This window comes from Bufo gargarizans, chromosome 3 (genome assembly GCF_014858855.1).
Source record: "Bufo gargarizans isolate SCDJY-AF-19 chromosome 3, ASM1485885v1, whole genome shotgun sequence".
Classification (NCBI taxonomy): Eukaryota; Metazoa; Chordata; class Amphibia; order Anura; family Bufonidae; genus Bufo; species Bufo gargarizans.
In genome coordinates, this window is record NC_058082.1 from 378,185,481 (window position 1) to 378,206,937 (window position 21,457).

Here is a 21,457-nt window from a genome sequence, read left to right on the forward strand (position 1 = left end):
TTGGAGGAGGAGTTTAAATTTGCCGTTATAATGCTTAGCTGTGGCCGATCATCAACCAGTAAAAGAGAGTTAAAAGTTAAACAGTGTCCGTGTCCTTTGTTATAGGATAAGTGAATAATGGGGGGGCTGATGGTATGTCTCTTATCCTAACCCTGTTCCTGAATACCAACAGTCTGGAAGAAAACCAAGCTAAAAGAGAGACATCTGTGATAACAGCCACTATCTAAGGCTTAATGGGCACCTCTAGCTACAGGCAGCCTCACTATACATTGAAGAATACAGATTAGCTACCTGTTTAAGTGCTTGGAAGATACAGAAAGAATAGGACTAAGCATACCAGTAAGTACTACAGGCAACCTCACCAAATTGCACTGGTTCAAAAGAGACATTGAAGCTAAGTTAAAACCCAGTCAAACCTATTAACAGTGGATCAACAAAAGTCCTCTAAATCACAAAAGACTGTATTCTGTCTGGATGTATATGCCGCAACTGGAACCAACTTCAGTAAAAGTTGTGAGTTGTATCCTACCACTGTCTACTTCATTCTTCAATTTAATTACAACTTGTTGTACCACCGTTAACGGTACTGGTGTCACGACAAATTCCACCAAGGGACCCAGTCGCCACAAGCACCCTAAACACCAGTGCCATCAAGGGCACCTCAACCTCCATTTAGGCTGGTGCTTCCCTACCACAGAGTGTGCCCCGGAGGATTTTGTGCTGTCTTCCTCATCACTGTGCTACTGGCCCAGGGAGGCTTTCTGCTAACCGCGAGTAAACCGATGAACTGTATTATTGTTGGCCCCTCATCGGCCCACCGTGCACCTCACGTGTAGCCCCTGCGGTTCTGGCACGCCACACAACTCACCACCTATCATAAGATACCATACTTTTATGGATTTTTGTAGCCGGCAGAATGAGAATGCGCCTGTTGTCCAATCAAAGTTCTGTGCTATTATTGAATGTACTTAGCACCTCTGCACTTACTCTAACTGCTCCAGGAATCCAAAAGCAGGTTCTAACCCAGAATTTCATTGTAGCTATAAACAATAGTTTTCATAGACTAGAATTTGTCCCTTCATCAACATTTCTTACCCATTGAAATGACAGCTCTGTTTAACTGCAAAACAAAATGGCTGCCTCCAGAAAATCAATATGGGAGCCTCCATGAAAATTTCAACAGATGGAACACTGAGCGTGTCACAATGGAACCCTTCAGCATCCATGGATGATGACATCAAAATGTCACTTGCTGTTTTCCTTCTTGGCAGCAGCCATGATCCTTCATTTTTCAGTCACGTGTGGATCCATGCACATCAACAGGTATGGGTGCCAATCAACCGGTAAGGGTGCGTTTTTGTGTGTGTCAAACAAAGGAGTCAGTTTATGGAAAGGTTTGCTTGAGGAAAAATGGCGCTTCTGTGCAAAATGGAATACTGTCCAGCGTCTATTAGCAGCCCCAGAACACAAAAGCCATATTATTTATTTCTGACGGTATGGCCATATAATATCCAAGAGTACACCCCTTTACTAGTGATGTCCCGAACTATTCGACGGCGAACAGTTCGCGGAGAAAATAGCTTGTTCGCGTTCCCTGCGGCGGGCGAACATATGCAATGTTCGGTCCGCCCCCTATACATCATCTTTGAGCAAACTTTGACCCTGTATCTCACAGTCAGCAGACACATTCCAGACAATCAGCAGCAGACCCTCCCTCCTCCTGGACAGCATCCATTTTAGATTCATTCTGAAGCTGCATTCTTAGTGAGAGGAGGGAAAGTGCTGCTGCTGCTGATCTAATAGGGAAAGAGTTAGCTAGGGCAGTGTTCTGAACTTCTGTGTCCACAGACTCATCTGCTGTAAGGACAGCGTCCTGACAGCACCCCCAAAAAGCCCTTTTTAGGGGTGGTACATCAGTCTGCTTTTTATTTTGTTTTATATATATATATATATATATATATATATATCACAGTTGCCTGGCTGCCCGTGTGTGAGAGGCTGCAGGCTCAGTCACAGACAGTACTGTGTGCACACCATTCATATAGGGTGTCACAGACAATACCTTGCAGATAAAAAAAAAATATATATTTATATTATTTTTCTGTGATATAATCGCATTTGCAAGCCAGTGAGTGACTGTGTGGCCCAGAGACAGTACTGTGTGCACACCATCCACACAGGGTGTCACAGATAATACCTTGCAGATAAAAAAAAGTCAATTTATATTATTTATCTGTGATATAATCGCAGTTGCAAGCCAGTGAGTGACTGTGTGGCCCAGAGACAGTGCTGTGTGCACACCATTCATACAGGGTGTCACAATACCTTGCAGATAAAAAAAAAGTCAATTTATATTATTTTTCTGTGATATAATCCCAGTTGCAAGCCAGTGTGTGTCTGACCCACAGACTGTACTGTGGCCACTTGCTGCTAGGCCACCACTCATACCGTTACAGGGTGTCACTCAGAAATACCTTGCAGATAAAAAAATTCAATTTATTATTTTTCTGTGATATAAACCCAGTTGCAAGCCAGTGTGTGTCTGGCCGACAGACTGTACTGTGGCCACTTGCTGCTAGGCTACCACTGATACCGTTACAGGGTGTCACTCAGAAATACCTTGCAGATAAAAAAAATATATATATATATTATATTTCTGTGATATAATCCCAGTTGCAAGCCAGTGTGTGTCTCGCCCACAGACTGTACTGTGGCCACTGGCTAGGCCACCACTCATACCGTTACAGGGTGTCACTCACAAATACCTTGCAGATAAAAAAATACAATTTATTATTTTTCTGTGATATAATCCTAGTTGCAAGCCAGTGTGTGTCTGGCCCACAGACTGTACTGTGGCCACTTGATGCTAGGCTACCACTGATACCATTACAGGGTGTCATTCAGAAATACCTTGCAGATAAAAAAAATATATTATTTTTCTGTGATATAATCCCAGTTGCAAGCCAGTGTGTGTCTGGCCCACAGACTGTACTGTGGCCACTGGCTAGGCCACCACTCATACCATTACAGGGTGTCACTCAGAAATACCTTGCAGATAAAAAAATTCAATTTATTATTTTTCTGTGATATAAACCCAGTTGCAAGCCAGTGTGTGTCTGGCCCACAGACTGTACTGTGGCCACTTGCTGCTAGGCTACCACTGATACCATTACAGGGTGTCAATCAGAAATACCTTGCAGATAAAAAAAAAATATATATATATATATTATATTTCTGTGATATAATCCCAGTTGCAAGCCAGTGTGTGTCTGACCCACAGACTGTACTGTGGCCACTGGCTAGGCCACCACTCATACCGTTACAGGGTGTCACTCACAAATGCCTTACAGATAAAAAGATTCAATTTATTATTTTTCTGTGATATAATCCCAGTTGCAAGCCAGTGTGTGTCTGGCCCACAGACTGTACTGTGGCCACTTGCTGCTAGGCTACCACTGATACCGTTACAGGGTGTCACTCAGAAATACCTTCCAGCTAAAAAAAAAAAAAAAAAATTATATTTCTGTGATATAATCCCAGTCTCAAGCCAGTGTGTGTCTAGCCCACAGACTGTACTGTGGCCACTGGCTAGGCCACCACTCATACCGTTACAGGGTGTCACTCACAAATACCTTGCAGATAAAAAAATAAAATTTATTATTTTTCTGTGATATAATCCTAGTTGCAAGCCAGTGTGTGTCTGGCCCACAGACTGTACTGTAGCCACTTGCTGCTAGGCCACCACTCATACCATTACAGGGTGTCACTTAAAAATACCTTGCAGATAAAAAAAATATATATTTATTATTTTTCTGTGATATAATGCCAGTTGCAAGCCAGTGTGTGTCTGGCCCACAGACTGTACTGTGGCCACTTGCTGCCAGGCCACCACTCATACTGTTACAGGGTGTCACTCAGAATCACCTTGCAGATAAAAAAACATACATTTATTATTTATCTGTGATATAATCCCAGTTGCAAGCCAGTGTGTGTCTGGCCCACAGACTGTACTGTGGCCACTTGCTGCTAGGCCACCACTCATACCGAAACAGGGTGTCACTCACAAATACCTTGCAGAAAAGAAAACTATTTATCATTTTTCTGTGATATAATCCCAGTTGCAAGCCAGTGTGTGTCTGGCCCACACAGACTGTACTGTGCCCACTGCCCAGCACTTATATAGGGTGGCACAGTACCTTCCATGCATAGTACCACTTATCTAAAAAAAAATGACAGGCAGAGGCAGGCCACCCCGCAGGGGCCGTCGTGGTCGTGGTGCTGTGATTTCCACTGGCCCTGGAATAATGCACAGTGTTCAAAGGCCACGTACCCTGAACCCCAAAAAATTGGAGAAAGTAGTTGACTGGCTTACACAGGACAGCTAATCTTCAACAGCTTCCGCTAAGAACCTTGACGCACCATCCTCCCCCAAGCTCAGCTTTGGTCACCTGCTCTTAAGTTACCACTCTCCCGCCCGCTGCCACCACCAACACCACCACTACCACCGCAGCCACCACAGCTGCTTCACTTGATCCCTCAGAGGAGTTATTTACACATCAGTTGGATGAAATTAGTGATGCGCAACCATTATTGCCAGAGGATGTAGATAACAGGGATATGTCTCAGTCAGGCAGCATCACACACATGGACGTACAGTGTGATGATGATGATGATGATGTTGTACCCGCTGCTGCTTCCTTTGCTGAAGTGTCAGATACAAGTGAAGTGGTTGATAATGACGATGTGTTGGTGGATGCCACATGGGTGCCTGCTCGAAGAGAAGAAGAACAGGGGGAAAGTTCTGAAGGGGAGACAGAGAAAAGAAGGAGACGAATTGGAAGCAGGGGGAGGTCGTCGCAAGGAGCTAGTGGCACAGTCAGACAGCATGTATCGGCACCCGGGGTCAGCCAGACAGCACGCCAATCAATGCATGCTGTTGCCACCACCAGAATGCCATCATTGCAAAGCTCAGCAGTGTGGCATTTTTTTTTGTGTGTCTGCCTCTGATAACAGCAATGCCATTTGCAACCTTTGCAACCTGTGCCAAAAGAAACTGAGTTGTGGGAAGTCCAACACCCACCTCGGTACAACTGCTTTGCGAAGGCACATAATCTCACATCACAAATGCCAATGGGATCAACACATGAGTACAAGCAGCACACAAACTCAAAGCCACTGTAACGGACCGTTTCAGCAGACAAGGGGTTAAAATCCGTTTAGGCGATATGCCCCTTTCTGAGCGACAGGCGCAGCTACTGCAGAACACCAACCTCCAGAACTGGATACAAAATAGCACTCCAAACTGGAACCTCGCAAATAGCTGTCAGCAGACGAACAGGAAAAGCGTATCAGTCAGCTTATACTCCTGGCAATCAGTCTCCAACAGCATACAGGGAATCCCCCCAATAACGAGACAAGGCTTCGTCTTGAGGGTCAGCAGTGCTCTGACGTGCTGGCACACCCAGCCTGGTTTTTATTACAGTTTTGCAAATACAGAACAGATACAACACATCCCCACAATGCATCATGGTTTCCTCCTCTCTGCCTGGGAGACAACCGAGGGCAATCCAATTATCTCTCAAGACAAAGGGGAGATCGCCAATACACACGTGGAGACAACAGGACAGACATCACCATTTAAACATACAATGGGACAATGGGACAATAGAAACACACCCACACAAAATCCTCCCCTCTGCCGATGATGATTATTTGAACACAAGGGCGAATATAATTATCAAAGGCAGAGAAATACAGTTTTATAAAACATATCACAGGAACCCCAAAACATGCAATAATCCCATAACCAATATATCCTCGGAACCGGGGGATCTGGGTGAACCACATGTCCAAAATTCACCCACATCCGTTTAGTAGTTTGGAAGATACAGTTACACTGAAAATATACAAGTTATACCAAAAATAGTCACTAATAAATATGTCCCCTGTTTGGTAGTTTCAAACTACTGAATGATGTCTCTGTGCACCAAATACAGGCAAGATAGCACCGTGTTGAAAAGTCAGAACAGTGTCTGTGAGCTAAAATGGCTGCTATCTATTGTTCTCACCATGTGCTTCATCCAAGCAAGTAAGGCAAATGATGCAATCCAGGGACAGAGGGCTCCGTCCCAAGTGCCTTAAGACCCAATAACTTAAGGGACCATAATCCCAGGGCAGGAGGCTGGTAAACAGCCCCCTCCAAAACACCGTGGCGAGGTTGGTTTCGCCACAGCCACCATCCTCCTCCTGGTCCAGCATCTTCAGCCACGTCAACCACTGCTGTCCTCCTTGCCCCCTCTCAACCACCCGCCACTCCGCCTCTCACCTTCAGCAGTTCCATCTCATCTGCCCACAGTCAGGTGTCTGTAAAGGAAATGTTTGAGCGTAAGAAGCCAATGTCACAGTCACCCCCTTGCCCGGCGTCTGACAGCTGGCTTGACGGAACTCTTAGCCCGCCAACTTTTACCATACCAGCTGGTGGAGTCTGAGGCCTTCAAAAAATTTGTCGCTATTGGGACACCACAGTGGAAGGTACCCGGACGAAAGATTTTTTTTCAAAAAAGGCAATCCCAAACCTCTACTCAGTGATTGAACAGGAAGCCATGGCATCTCTGGCATACAGTGTTGAGTCAAGGGTCCATCTGACCACTGATACCTGGTCTGCAAAGCACGGTCAGGGCAGGTATTTCACGTTGTAGCAAACTCACCTTTTTGCCAGAGTTTGCCATGAGCTTTTGGAGGGGGCTGCGTGCCCGCCTCTTGCCCTGGGATTATGGTCCCTTAAGTTATTGGGTCTTAAGACACTTGGGACTGAGCCCTCTGTCCCTGGATTGCATCATTTTCCTTACTTGCTTGGATGAAGGACATGGTGAGAACAATAGATAGCGGCCATTTTAACTCACAGACACTGTTCTGACTTTTCAACACGGTGCTATCTTGCCTGTATTTGGTGCACAGAGACATCATTCAGTAGTTTGAAACTACCAAACAGGGGACACATTTATTAGTGACTATTTTCGGTATAACTTGTATATTTTCAGTGTAACTGTATCTTCCAAACTACTGAACGGATGTGGGTAAATTTTGGATATGTGGTTCACCCAGATCCCCCGGTTCCGAGGATATATTGGTTATGGGGTTATTGCATGTTTTGGGGTACCTGTGATATGTTTTATAAAACTATATTTCTCTGCCTTTGATGATTATATTCGCCAGTGTGTTCAATAATCATCATCGGCAGAGGGGAGGATTTTGTGTGGGTGTGTTTCTATTGTCCCATTGTGCCATTGTGTGTTTAAATGGTGATGTCTGTCCTGTTGTCTCCACATGTGTATTGGCGATCTCCCTTTTGTCCTGAGAGATAATTGGATTACTTCTCGGTTGTCTCTGGGACAGAGAGGAGGAAACCATGATGCATTGTGGGGATGTGTTGTATCTGTCCTGTATTTGCAAAACTGTAATAAAAACCAGGCTGGGTGTGCCAGCACGTCAGTTCCTGTTTTAACCCTCAAGGTGAAGTGTCGTCTCATTCTTGGGGGAGGATTTATTGCATGCTGTCCCAGTTTGACTGCTAGGAGTGTAAACCTATTCAACTGTCTACAGCATTCATATGCTTGAAGAGGATTTATCTGCTTCTTCGGTTTGGTGATTGTGGTGTCTGCCAGAGTGCTTGGAAACCTCAGGAAAACGCTAGGAGCATCCGTCAACGGAGGTACTCAGTCGGGGTGCCAGGTGATCCGTTACACACGTACACTGCGCATTGGGTCAACCTGCTGACGGCTGCCAAGCATGGAAATGCGTGGCTCTGCAGTGGAGGTGGTGACACCGCCACGACTTGCAGGCAGGCCTACTGCCACCTCCTCTACAACCTCCTCGGCTGAGTCCTCATCTGCAGCAGCATCTGGATGCTCATCAACTGAATCCCCCCAGCTCCCCAGGGGCTATTCCACATTCCGGATACGACAGTGTCACGCTGTCTTGGGGCTGACTTGCCTGAAAGCAGAGAGCTACACCGGACCAGCACTCCTGTCCGCCCTGAACGCACAATCAGTGGCTGACCCCGCACCAACTGGAAATCGGCAAAGTGGTGTGTGACAATGGATGCAATTTGTCGGCAGCATTGAATTTGGGCAAGTTGTCACATGTGCCGTGCATGGCACATATGTTTAATCTCATCGTACAACGCTTTGTGTCTAAGTACCCAGGCTTACAGGACGTCCTCAAGCAGGCCAGGAAGGTGTGTGGCCATTTCAGGCATTCCTACACGGCCATGGCGCATTTTTCAGGCATTCACCGCCGAAACAACATGCCAGTGAGGCGCTTGATTTGCGACAGCCCGACAGTTTGGAATTCAACACTCCTAATGTTCGACCTCCTGCTCCAACAAGAAAAAGCTGTCAACGAGTATTTGTATGACCGGGGTGCTAGGACAGCCTCTGCGGAGCTGGGAATTTTTTTGCCACGTTACTGGACGCTCATGCGCAATGCCTGTAAGCTCATGCGTCCTTTTGAGGAGGTGACAAACCTAGTCAGTCGCACCGAAGGCACCATCAGCGACCTCATCCCATTTGTTTTCTTCCTGGAGCGTGCCCTGCGAAGAGTGCTGGATCAGGCTGTAGATGAGCGTGAAGAGGAAGAATTGTGGTCACCATCACCACCAGAAACAGCCTTGTCATCATCGCCATCATCGCTTGCCAGACCTGCGGCAACACTGCAAGAGGAGTATGAGGAAGAGGAGTCAGAGGAGGAATGTGGCTTTGAGGAGGACGAAGACCAACCGCAGCAGGCATCCCAGGGTGCTTGTTGTTGTCACCTATCTGGGACCTGTGGTGTTGTACGTGGCTGGGGGGGAAGAACAGACCGTCAATGACATCAGTGAGGAGGAGGAACGGGAAATGAGTAGCTCGGCATCCAACCTTGTGCAAATGGGGTCTTTTATGCTGTCATGTCTGTTGAGGGACCCTCGTATAAAAATTATGAAGGAGAACGACCTATACTGGGTGGCCACGCTACTAGACCCCCGGTATAAGCAGAAAGTGGCAGAAATGTTACCAAATTACCGAAAGTCAGAAAGGATGCAGCAGTTCGAAACCAAACTAAAAAATATGCTTTACACAGCTTATAAGGGGGATGTCACAGCACAACGGGAATCTTACTGGGGAAGAGGTGAAAATAATCCTCCTCCTACCACGACCACGGTGGCAAGGACAGGACGCTTTACAGACGTGTTGTTGATGGAGGACATGCAGAGCTTTTTCAGTCCTACACATCGCCACAGCCCTTCGGGATCCAGCCTTAGAGAACGACACAACTGACAGGTAGCAGACTACCTCGCCTTAACTGCAGATATCGACACTCTGAGGAGCGATGAACCCCTTGACTACTGGATGTTCCGGCTTGACCTGTAGCCTGAGCTATCCTAGTTTGCGATAGAACTTCTGGCCTGCCCCTGTCAGAAAGGACCTTCAGTGCAGCAGGAGGCATTGTCACTGACAAAAGAAGTCGGTCAAAAAAGTGTTGATTACCTCACCTTCATTAAGATGAATGAGACATGGATCCCGAAGGGACTGACAGTGGGGGATACGTTTGACTAACAAAAGGCCTGATGACATGCCTTGGCCTCAAAATGGTCCCCACGCTGCTGTATTTAATGTCTGCATACCGGATGACTTTCGTGAATTTTCCGCCACCAACTAGGGTTCAAGCGCAATATTTTATTTACCTTTCTGCCTGAAAAACATGAATTTTTCCGTCCGCTGGGCTTCCGCTGCTACAGCAGCGGCTGCAACAATACCAGATTTTTCAGGCATGTGTACATGCCTAATTTTTCTGGCCTCTGGTGCTGCACTGTGGTGGCAAAATAAAAAATAAAAAAAAAGGCACATACATGTGTCAATTCCCCTTCGTGATCGGTACCTTATTGTGGTGAAGGGGCTTGCGTATCACAATGAAGCGATCATCACCTCTATGAGTGTGTTGGCAATGTTGCCACACCCCTGATGATAAGGCCGTTGCTTCATTATGATCCGACTAAGGCTACTTTCCCACTAGCGTTCGGAGCGGGTCCGTCTGATGTTTCATCAGACGGATCCGCTCCTATAACGCAGACGTTTGCATCCGTTCAGAACGGATCCGTCTGCATTATAACTTAGAAAAATTTCTAAGTGTGAAAGTAGCCTGAGCGGATCCGTTCAGACTTTACATTGAAAGTCAATGGGGGACGGATCCGCTTGAAGATTGAGCCATATGGTGTCATCTTCAAGCGGATCCGTCCCCATTGACTTCCATTATAAGTCTGGACGGATCCGCTCGCCTCCGCACGGCCAGGCGGACAACCGAACGCTGCTTGCAGCGTTCAGGTGTCCGCTCACTGAGCGGAGCGGAGGCTGAGCGCTGGCAGACGGATGCATTCTCAGTGGATCCGCCTCCAATGAGAATGCATTAGGGCCAGACGGTTGCGTTCAGGGACGCTTGTGAGCCTCTTCAAACGGAGCTCACGAGCGGACACCTGAACGCAGGTGTGAAATTAAATCATAATAAAGTCTCTTAATAGTTTATTAGAAATAATGCAGACAATTAAAAAAAATCCCCATCAATTCCAATACAAAGCAAGTACAGAGCTCAGAACTAAATTATTTCAGGATGTCGTAATGGTTATTTAATTTGACAATGGTTAATTAATTCGACACACGTCGAACAGGGATTAAACTGATAGGAATAGTACTAGTTAAGACACCACTCATATAGGGTGTCACAGCACATTGCTCCGTGCACGCGCAGTGCCCCAACTTGGGAGTAAGACCGACCGAAGCTGCTTTTTCCATCTCCCGGTTCCTAAAATCAGTTCAGTTTGGTGTATCAGAGTTTGGTCTGTCACTGTGAAGGCAGTCGAAGGAACCCGGCCTAAATATTTTTTCACAAAAGGCAATCCCTGATATGGGACGTAACAGGGATTAAACTGATGAGAAGAGAACTACAGAAAATACCACTCATATCGGGTGTGACAGTAAATTGCACGGCGCAGACGCAGTGACCGTGGATTCAAACAATGGGGAGGGAGCCAGCGTTTTTTTAACCATCTCCCCATTCGAAAAATCAATTCAATAAATGGACCCCAGATTGGGGACGTAACAGGGATTAAACTGATGAGAATAGCACTACAGAAATCACCACGCATATCGGGTATGACAGTAAATTGCACGGCACAGACGCAGTGACCATGGATTCAAACAAAGGGGAGGGAGCCAGCTTTCTTTTAACCATCTCCCTGTTCGAAAAATCAATTCAATAAATGGACCCCAGATTGGGGACGTAACAGGGATTAAACTGATGAAAATAGAACTACAGAAAATACCACTCATATCGGGTGTGACAGTAAATTGCACGGCGCAGACGGCGTTCGAAAAATCAATTCAATTCACCTTTCGGGGACCCTTGGTGTTGTACGTGGCTGGATGGAGGAAGAAACCTTCAATGACATCAACGGGACATCGCTAGCTTGGTATCCAACCTTGTACAAATGGAGAGTTTGCGGTTGGGCAAATGGACTGTTTGCGGTGCATTAATGGGGGAGTTTGGTCTGTCAATGTCTGTGAAGTGGGCGTAACCTTTACACTACCTGATCGATACAACATCATACCTGTATACACACACTAGATGTTTTAAACCACGTTGTTCAAAAAAATGTTGGATTGTTAGGTAATTTATGCCCTTTATGGATTAAAACCCAACTCTGCGTCAACTATGTAATTTTCCATGGGAGTTTTGCCATGGATCCCCCTCCGGCATGCCACAGTCCAGGTGTTAGTCCCCTTGAAACAACTTTTCCATCACTTCTGTGGCTAGAAAGAGTCCCTGTGGGTTTTAAAATTCGCCTGCCTATTGAAGTAAATGGTGGCTCGTCCGTTCGCGAACATTTGCAAAAATTTGCATTCGACGTTCGCAAACGGACATTTTATGTTCGCTGCTGCAACTTGGGGGAAGGAAGCGGCCTAGAGTTGCCACCTTTTCTTCAAGCCAAACCTGAACAGAAGGGAGGGAGGGCCCCCTTCCAGGCCCCATCCATGTCCCGCCTCCAACCACGCCCATGCCCCACCGCCACCCCTGGTCGCTGTCGCACCACGATCGTTACGCCCCTGAAGAGGCTCATTAGCATATTATAAATCTTTATTTTAAGAGAACAGCAGCGGCAAGCAGGGAGTTATAAAACACACTGATATGTACTGCTGACATTAGCCCATCGCTAATGTTAGTCAGTTACATAACAAAGTTTTTTTCTGATGATTGACAGATTCAGAAACCTGTTTAACCACTTCAACCCCGCTAGCTAAAACCCCCTTAATGACCAGGCCTATTTTTACACTTCTGCACTACACTACTTTCACCGTTTATCGCTTGGTCATACAACTTACCACCCAAATTAATTTTACCTCCTTTTCTTCTCACTAATAGAGCTTTCATTTGGTGGTATTTCATTGCTGCTGACATTTTTACTTTTTTTGTTACTAATCAAAATGTAACGATTTTTTTGCAAAAAAATGAAATTTTTCACTTTCAGCTGTAAAATTTTGCAAAAAAACCGACATCCATATATACATTTTTCGCAAAATTTATTGTTCTACATGTATTTGATAAAAAAAATGTTTGGTAAAAAAATGGTTTGGGTTAAAGTTATAGCGTTTACAAACTATGATGCAAAAATGTGAATTTCCGCTTTTTGAAGCAGCTCTGACTTTCTGAGCACCTGTCATGTTTCCTGAGGTTCTACAATGCCCGAACAGTAGAAAACCCCCACAAATGACCCCATTTCGGAAAGTAGACACCCTAAGGTATTCGCTGATGGGCATAGTGAGTTCATAGAACTTTTTATTTTTTGTCACAAGTTAGCGGAAAATGACGATTTTTTTTTTTCTTACAAAGTCTCATATTCCACTAACTTGCGACAAAAAATAAAAAATTCTAGGAACTCGCCATGCCCCTCACGGAATACCTTGGGGTGTCTTCTTTCCAAAATGGGGTCACTTGTGGCGTAGTTATACTGCCCTGGCAATTTAGGGGCCCATATGTGTGAGAAGTACTTTGCAATCAAAATGTGTAAAAAATGACCGGTGAAATCCGAAAGGTGCACTTTGGAATGTGGGTCCCTTTGCCCACCTAGGCTGCAAAAAAGTGTCACACATCTGGTATCACCGTACTCAGGAGAAGTTGGGGAATGTGTTTTGGGGTGTCATTTTACATATACCCATGCTGGGTGAGAGAAATATCTTGGCAAAAGACAAGTTTTCCCATTTTTTTATACAAAGTTGGCATTTGACCAAGATATTTATCTCACCCAGCATGGGTATATGTAAAATGACACCCCAAAACACATTCCCCAGCTTCTCCTGAGTACGGCGATACCACACTGTGTGACACTTTTTTGCAGCCTAGATGCGCAAAGGTGCCCAAATTCCTTTTAGAAGGGCATTTTTAGACATTTGGATCCCAGACTTCTTCTCACGCTTTAGGGCCCCTAAAAAGCCAGGGCAGTATAAATACCCCACATGTGACCCCACTTTGGAAAGAAGACACCCCAAGGTATTCAATGAGGGGCCTGGCAAGTTCATAGAAATTTATTTCTTTGGCATAAGTTAGCGGAAATTGATTTATTTATTTTTTCTCACTAAGTCTCACTTTCCGCTAACTTAGGACAAAAATTTTAATCTTTCATGGACTCAATATGCCCCTCAGCTAATACCTTGGGGTGTCTTCTTTCCAAAGTGGGGTCAGTTGTGGGGTGTTTGTACTGCCCTGGCATTTGAGGGTCTCCGCAATCATTACATGTATGGCCAGCATTAGGAGTTTCTGCTATTCTCCTTATATTGAGCATACAGGTAATGAGATTTTTTTTCCGTTCAGCCTCCGGGCTGAAAAAAAAAAAATGAACGGCACAGATTTCTTCATTCGCATCGATCAATGTGGATGAAAAAATCTCTGCCCAAAAAAAAAAAAAAGGAGGGGAAAGGCGTCTGCCAGGACATAGGAGCTCCGCCCAACATCCATATCCACTTAGCTTGTATGCCCTGGCAAACCAGATTTCTCCATTCTCATCAATCGATGTGGATGAATAAATCATTGTATATAAAAAAAAAAAAAAAAAAGAAATCCCGGCAAAGTGTTTGCCAAAGCATAGGAACGCCGCCTCCTCCTCAGCTCGTATACCTTGGCAAACGTATCTTTAACTGCAGAGTGGAAATCTCGTCTTGCAGCGCCACATACACCGACTTGCGTGTAATCTGACAGCAGCGCAATGCTTCTGTCAGAATGCACATCAGTGCTGCAGCTAGTCGATCGGTTGGTCCACCTGGAAGGTAAAAAAAAAAAGAAAAAACCAGGCCGCAACGCAATCATTTTATTAAATTTGGAACAGAATATATAAACTTTAACTTTTTGAACTAAACATTAACCTTTTTGCTTACTGGTGTTTTTTTTGTTTTTTTTTACCTTTATAGAACAAACCTCTCCTTCCCCATGGGTCAATGTGCAAAGCGCAAATCACCCAAAGATGTGGCGAAGTGCGTTATGCACTTTGTCCCAGGTGAAAGGAAAGGGTTTGCAGCAGCTGTGAGTGAATGGGCCCTAATAGCCCTGTGTGCCTGTCCTGGTGAGATGATCCCTATGCTAGGTGTACCTGTGTGTGGTACTTCCGGAAACACTCTCCAAAGCATAGGGCAGGGTGGTCAGGACAGTCAGGACAGAAATAGCGGGTGTCACGCCTTATTCTACTCCTGCTACAGACACGACATCTTTTTCGGGGTGACGGTTGGGTTGAGGTACCAGGAACGACATTGGGGAAATGTCACTTGTGTAGACGGCTAACTACACTGGTGGATGGGGCCACGGAACCTCCTGGGTACAGGAGGTTCTCGATGATCACTTCCTGAAATTTGAGGAAGGATCCAGTTCTCCCAGCCTTACTGTAGAGAACAAAACTATTATACAGAGCCAATTGAATTAAATATACAGACACCTTCTTATACCAGCGTCTGGTTCTGCGGGAAACTAAATATGGAGACAACATCTGGTCATTGAAGTCCACCCCTCCCATGTGAAGGTTATAGTCGTGGACTGAGAGGGGCTTTTCAATGACACGGGTTGCTGGCTCAATTTGTATTGTCGTGTCTGCGTGAATGGAGGAGAGCATGTAAACGTCACGCTTGTCTCTCCATTTCACCGCGAGCAGTTCTTCGTTACACAGTGCGGCCCTCTGCCCCCTTGCAAGATGGGTGGTAACGAGCCGTTGGGGGAAGCCCGCGCGACTAGTTCGTGCGGTGCCACAGGCGCCAATCCGTTCTAGAAACAAATGCCTAAAGAGGGCCACACTTGTGTAGAAATTGTCCACATAAAGATGGTACCCCTTGCCAAATAAAGGTGACACCAAGTCCCAGACTGTCTTCCCACTGCTCCCCAGGTAGTCAGGGCAACCGACCGGCTCCAGGGTCTGATCTTTTCCCTCATAGATCCGAAATTTGTGGGTATAGCCTGTGGCCCTTTCACAGAGCTTATACAATTTGACCCCATACCGGGCGCGCTTGCTTGGGATGTATTGTTTGAAGCCAAGGCGCCTGGTAAAATGTATCAGGGATCTGGGATGTTGGGATCTGGGAGCCGTGTGTCTGGATAAATGCTTGCTACCTGTTTAAGGTGAAAACAGGTTGGCGCTGCTATGGTCAAGGACTCTTTGAGGCAGAATTACTGCATGGTGTGAATTACCACCAACACCACAAGTTGACTTTTTGCTTGATTATGACAGCTTGTTTTGTCACTTGCCTAAAGTGTGAATAAAACACTGAACTGTTTGATCCAAAAGAACATGTTGTTGCCTCTATACTGCATGCGCTAATCCTGTCTACCAGAGCAAAACCTCACAACACAAAGACTAATACAGCGCCACTTCAGCAAGAAGAACTGCCTCGTGAAGGATCCTCAGAAACTCAAGATGTACCAAGATACCTTGAACCAAGGCCTTTAGAGTCACAGCCACTTCAAATATCCGACCGGCATACCAAGGGAAAACTACCTGCCTGATATCGGGATTAACTCTTATTGCATTCCTGCATCATTTGAAACTATAGAGCCCGGGTAAGAAATGAATTGCCTTAATTATTTGTCTTGCTCTAAGGACTCTCTAAAGACTCCTACACCCTTGCTTTGCAATGTTCAAGTCATGTGCCCCGAGATGGACTTAGACGTACTAAAGCTCTCTGTGAAGTTCTACAACCATTATGCTTCATGCACAGGGAACTGACTCATAACCTATGAGCCTCCTGAGAAGTTTTACTTTTGTTTACATTATGGACTATCATGGTCTTTAGTGTTCGCTGTGCCAGGTCAGCACCCCCAGATCCCCGGTTACTCTTGTCACTCATTCTACATTGTGATGCTCCTGATGTATATGCCTAACCCACTACTCTTATAGCCAAAGAAGAGAAACTACAAGTATGGGGTAATGGTACTGTGCATATACATGCATGCTCTTTTTGTATTTTTCAGGTGATGCATCATCATGGCAAGAGTTGCCCGAGGACGGCTTAGATTAAAGTAGGGGTAATACAGTGTCTTGAAACACACTGCTTAACCCCTTAAGGACCAGGCTCATTTTCACCTTAAGGACCAGGCCATTTTTTGCAAATCTGACCAGTGTCACTTTAAGTGCTCATAACTTTAAAACACTTTGACTTACCCAGGCCGTTCTGAGATTGTTTTTTCGTCACATATTGTACCTCATGACATTGCTAAAATTGGGTCAAAAAAGTTAATTTTTTTGCATAAAAAATACAATTTTTCAAAACAAATAGAAAAATTAGCAAATTTGAAAGTTTCAGTTTCTCTACTTCTGTAATACATAGTAATACCCCCAAAAATTGTGATGACTTTACATTCCCCATATGTCTACTTCATGTTTGTAGCATTTTGGGAATAATAGTTTATTTTTTTGGGGATGTTACAAGGCTTAGAAGTTTAGAAGCAAATTTTGAAATTTTTCAGAATTCTTCAAAATCCCACTTGTTATGGACCAGTTCAGGTTTGAAGTCATATTGTGAGGCTTAGATAATAGAAGCCTCCCAAAAATGACCCCATTCTAGAAACTACACCCCTCAAGGTATTCAAAACTGTTTTTTCAAACTTTATTAACCCTTTAGGTCTTCCACAAGAGTTAATGGCAGATGGAGAAACAATTGTTAAATTTCTATTTTTTGGAAAATTTTCCAATATAATCATTTTTTTTCCAGGAGTAAAACAAGGGTTAACTGCCAAACAACACTCAAAATGGGTTGCCCTGATTCTGTAGTTGCAGAAACACCCCATATGTGGTCGTAAACTACTGTTTGGCCGAACGGTAGCACATAGGAGAGGAACACCATATGGGTTTTGGAAGGAAGATTTTGCAGGACTGGTTTTGTTTATACCATGTCCCATTTGAAGCCCCCTGTTGCCCCCCAAGAATAAAAAATTTCAAAAAAGTGACTCCATCTAAGAAAGTACACCCCTCAAGGTATTCAAAACTGGGTTTACAAACTTTGTTAACACTTTAGGTGTTCCACAAGAGTTAATGGCAGATGGAGAAACAATTTTGAAATTTATATTTTTTGCTAAATTTTCCATTTTAACCCTTACTTCATTACTGGAAAAAATGGGTTAACAGCCAAACAAAACTCAAAATGGGTTGCCCTGATTCTGCAGTTTGCAGAAACACCCCATATGTGGTCGTAAACTACTATTTGGCTAAACGGCAGGACATAGAAGAAGGGGAACACCATATGGTTTTTGGAAGGCAGATTATGCTGGACTGGTTTATTTACACCATGTACCCTTTCAAGCCCCCTGATGCACCCCTAGAGTAGAAACTCCATAAAAGTGACCCCATCTAGGAAACTACGGGATAAGGTGGTTATTGTTTTGGGACTATTTTTGGGGTAAATTTGATTTTTGGTTGCTCTATATTACTCTTTTTTGAGGCAATGTAACAAAAAAATTAAATTCTAAAATTGTTTCTACATTCGCTATTTTGTTTTGTGGAACACCTAAAGGGTTAACATAGTTTGTAAAGTAACTTTTGAATACCTTGAGGGGTGTAGTTTCTTAGATGGGGTCACTTTTTTGGAGTTTCTAGTCTAGGCTACATCAGGGGGGGCTTCTAATGGGACATGGTGTCAAAAAAAAAAACTGTCCATCAAAATCTGCCTTCCAGAAACCGTATGGAGTTCCCTTCGTTCTATGCCCTGCCGTGCGGCTATATAGCCATTTACGACCACATATGGGGTGTTTCTGCAAACTACAGAATCGGGGCAATAAATATTTAGTTTTGTTTGGCTGTTAACCCTTGCTTTATTACCGGCAAAATGGATTCAAATTGAAATTTTACCCAAAAATTGGTGTTTTGGCACAGTTTTTATTTTATATTTTTAGCACCGTTCATCCGAGGCGTTTGGTCAAAAGTTATTTTTATAGCCACGATTTTTACGCATGCGACGATGCCCAATATGTATGACTCTCAGACTTTGGAGACACTAAGCAGGCATCCTAAAACTGCGGCCCTCCAGATGTTGTAAAACTACAATTCCCACCATGCCCTGCTGATGGCTGTAGGTTGTCTGGGCATGCTGGGAGTTATAGTTTTACAACATCTGGAGGGCCGCAGTTTGAGGATGCCTGCACTAAAACTAATATTTTTGGGGGAAAGAAAAATTGTTTTCGTGTCTCCAAAGGCTGAGAGCCATAGTGTTTTATGTTCTCTAGTGGACTGTTGGGGATTATAAAAATTTTGTACTCCATGGAAGTGTGATACTCCCTGAAGCAATTGATAATGCAGAGGCCCAGATGATCGGGGCACGTGTCACATTGAGTAGTGGTGTCCTTCCGTATCCCCCTCTTGTGACACACTCTGCACTTTTTTTGGGTTCGTCCCTTCTTTCCAGTATAGGGGACCACACCTGGAAAGTGTTGGCCAGGGACGATCCGGGCGCCTTTAGTTCCCGAGGTACTCCGGCCTGCTCTTTCCCGGTCCGAAAAGATCAGGTCCTTGAGGACTGCCTCATAGAATTGGAGGAATGTCCCTGTGCTGCCAGCGCTTCGGGATAGTACAAAAGAGTTGTACATGGCAACCTGTACCAAGTAGACCGCAACTTTTTTGTACCATGCCCGGGTTTTGCGCATGGCGTTATATGGCGTGAGGACTTGATCAGAGAGATCAACTCCTCCCATATACCGATTGTAGTCGACGATACAATCGGGCTTGAGGACCGTTGCCGCGGTACCTCGCACAGAGACTGGGGTGGTGCTGTTACCGTGGATTGTGGACAGCATAAGGACATCCCTCTTGTCCTTATACCTGACCAGCAACAGGTTTCCACTGGTAAGTGCACGGATCTCACCCCTGGGGATAGGTACCTGGAGGGGGTAGGCAGGGAGGCCGCGTTGATTTTTCTGCACGGTCCCACAAGCGAACGTGGATCTGGCGGCAAGGGACCTGAACAAGGGAATGCTGGTATAAAAGTTATCCACTTACAAGTGGTAACCATTATCCAGCAGTGGGTACATAAGGTCCCACACGAGTTTCCCGCTAACACCCAGAGTGGGGGGACATTCTGGGGGTTGAATACGGGAATCTCGCCCCTCGTACACACGAAATTTGTAAGTGTACCCTGAGGTACTCACAAATTTTGTATAGCTTCACGCCATACCTCGTCCGCTTTGTGGGGATATATTGGCGGAAACTGAGTCTCCCCTTGAACGCAACGAGAGACTCATCAACCGCGACCTCCCTTCCAGGTACGTAGGCCTCCATGAATTTGGCCCCAAAGTGATCGATGACCGGCCATATCTTATACAGCCGGTCATAGGCAGGATCACCTCGGGGTGGACATGCTGCATTATCGGAATAATGCAGACATTTCCGGATGGCCTCAAACCTGTGACGTGTCATGACCATACTGTACAGTGGGGTCTGGTATAGGACGTCCCCATTCCAGTATTGCCTGACACTGGGTTTTTGGACTAGACCCATATGCAGCACGAGGCCCCAAAATGTCCTCATTTTGGCTGCACTGACCGGCGTCCAGCCACCGGGTCTAGCCAAAACTGAGCCTGGGTTTTGAGCGACGAACTGTTGGGCGTACAGATTCGTCTGCTCCACCATCAAATTCACCAGTGGGTTACTGAAAAAAAACTAAAATAGTATATTTCAGTAAACCCCACTGTGGGAATCTGGATTCCAGGATTGCCAGCGAAATCCGGAATCTCAGGCTCAAAGTCCACTGGGGGACACCAACTAAGTTCATCGGCAGGGGGCTCCGGTGGACTTATTTGGTGGGCCGGGAAACCAGTACGAACCCCAGGGCGGCTCGTAGTAGGGTGGGCCACAGGATCCCTAGCATGTGGGGCCCCTGGCTCCGCCTGGCGGCGTCTCCGCCGCCTTGGTGGCTCATAGTCATCCGATGATGATGAAGAGGATGCGGATGATAAAAGGAATGTGGGGTCATCCTCATCCTCACTGGGGCTCTCAGAGTCGGAGGGAATCTGGGTGTATGCCTCCTCGGCCGAGGGTGGGGCTGGTGGGGGGGGCAAGTGGCAGGGGGGGGGGGGGGTCTGGGTTAGGGTTAGATGGATAGATGGAAGTTTGGAATAAAAGTACTTTTTTTCCCCTAACTTACTTTTCCCTTCTTTCCCTTCCTAACAGTGCCTCTCCCTCACTGACCCTAACCTACCTGGGTGGCGATGGGTGCAGGAGGGTGATGGATGCCGATTAGGGGGACGCAGGAGCTGGTGCTGGACGATGCTGCACGGTCAGGGTGCTGGACAGGAAGAGGAGGGGAGAGAGGAGCGCAGGAAGTTTGAATCTCGCGCCTCTCTCCCCTGCACCAATCAGCACCCTGGACAGCGGCGTTCAGCACCAGGGCCAGCACTGCCTCTCCAAATCCTCGGACTGCGATTGGTGGTGTATAATTACGCCACCGATCGCAGTCTTTTTCCGGTTCATCGGGTCACAGGACACCCGAATGGACCGGAAACGCAGAAAACCGCAGGTATGAAATTGACCTGCGGTTTTCTGCGATCGCCGAAAACCGCGTCCCGTTCCAATTAACCCCCACGGCGCCGGAATTCCGATTTTACGTCAGGACGTAGCGGTACGTCCTGGGTCCTTAAGGACTCGGGAAATAGGGTGTACCGGTACATCCTATGTCCTTAAGGGGTTAATACTGTGATTGTGTTTCATGTAAATTGTGCTTGAATATGAGTTAGAATAAAGTTGCATAGGGAGGGGGAGGTTCTAACAAGCCTCCCAGGGCTGACTCCGCCCTGCACATGGTACAGAAGAGAAGGCAGTCAGTGTGTGTGATGTCTCTGGGAAAAGCTGCATCTCAGCAGCCATCTTGGAGAGTTACAAAAACTCCAAAGTTAGTTCCATGTACCAGCCCAT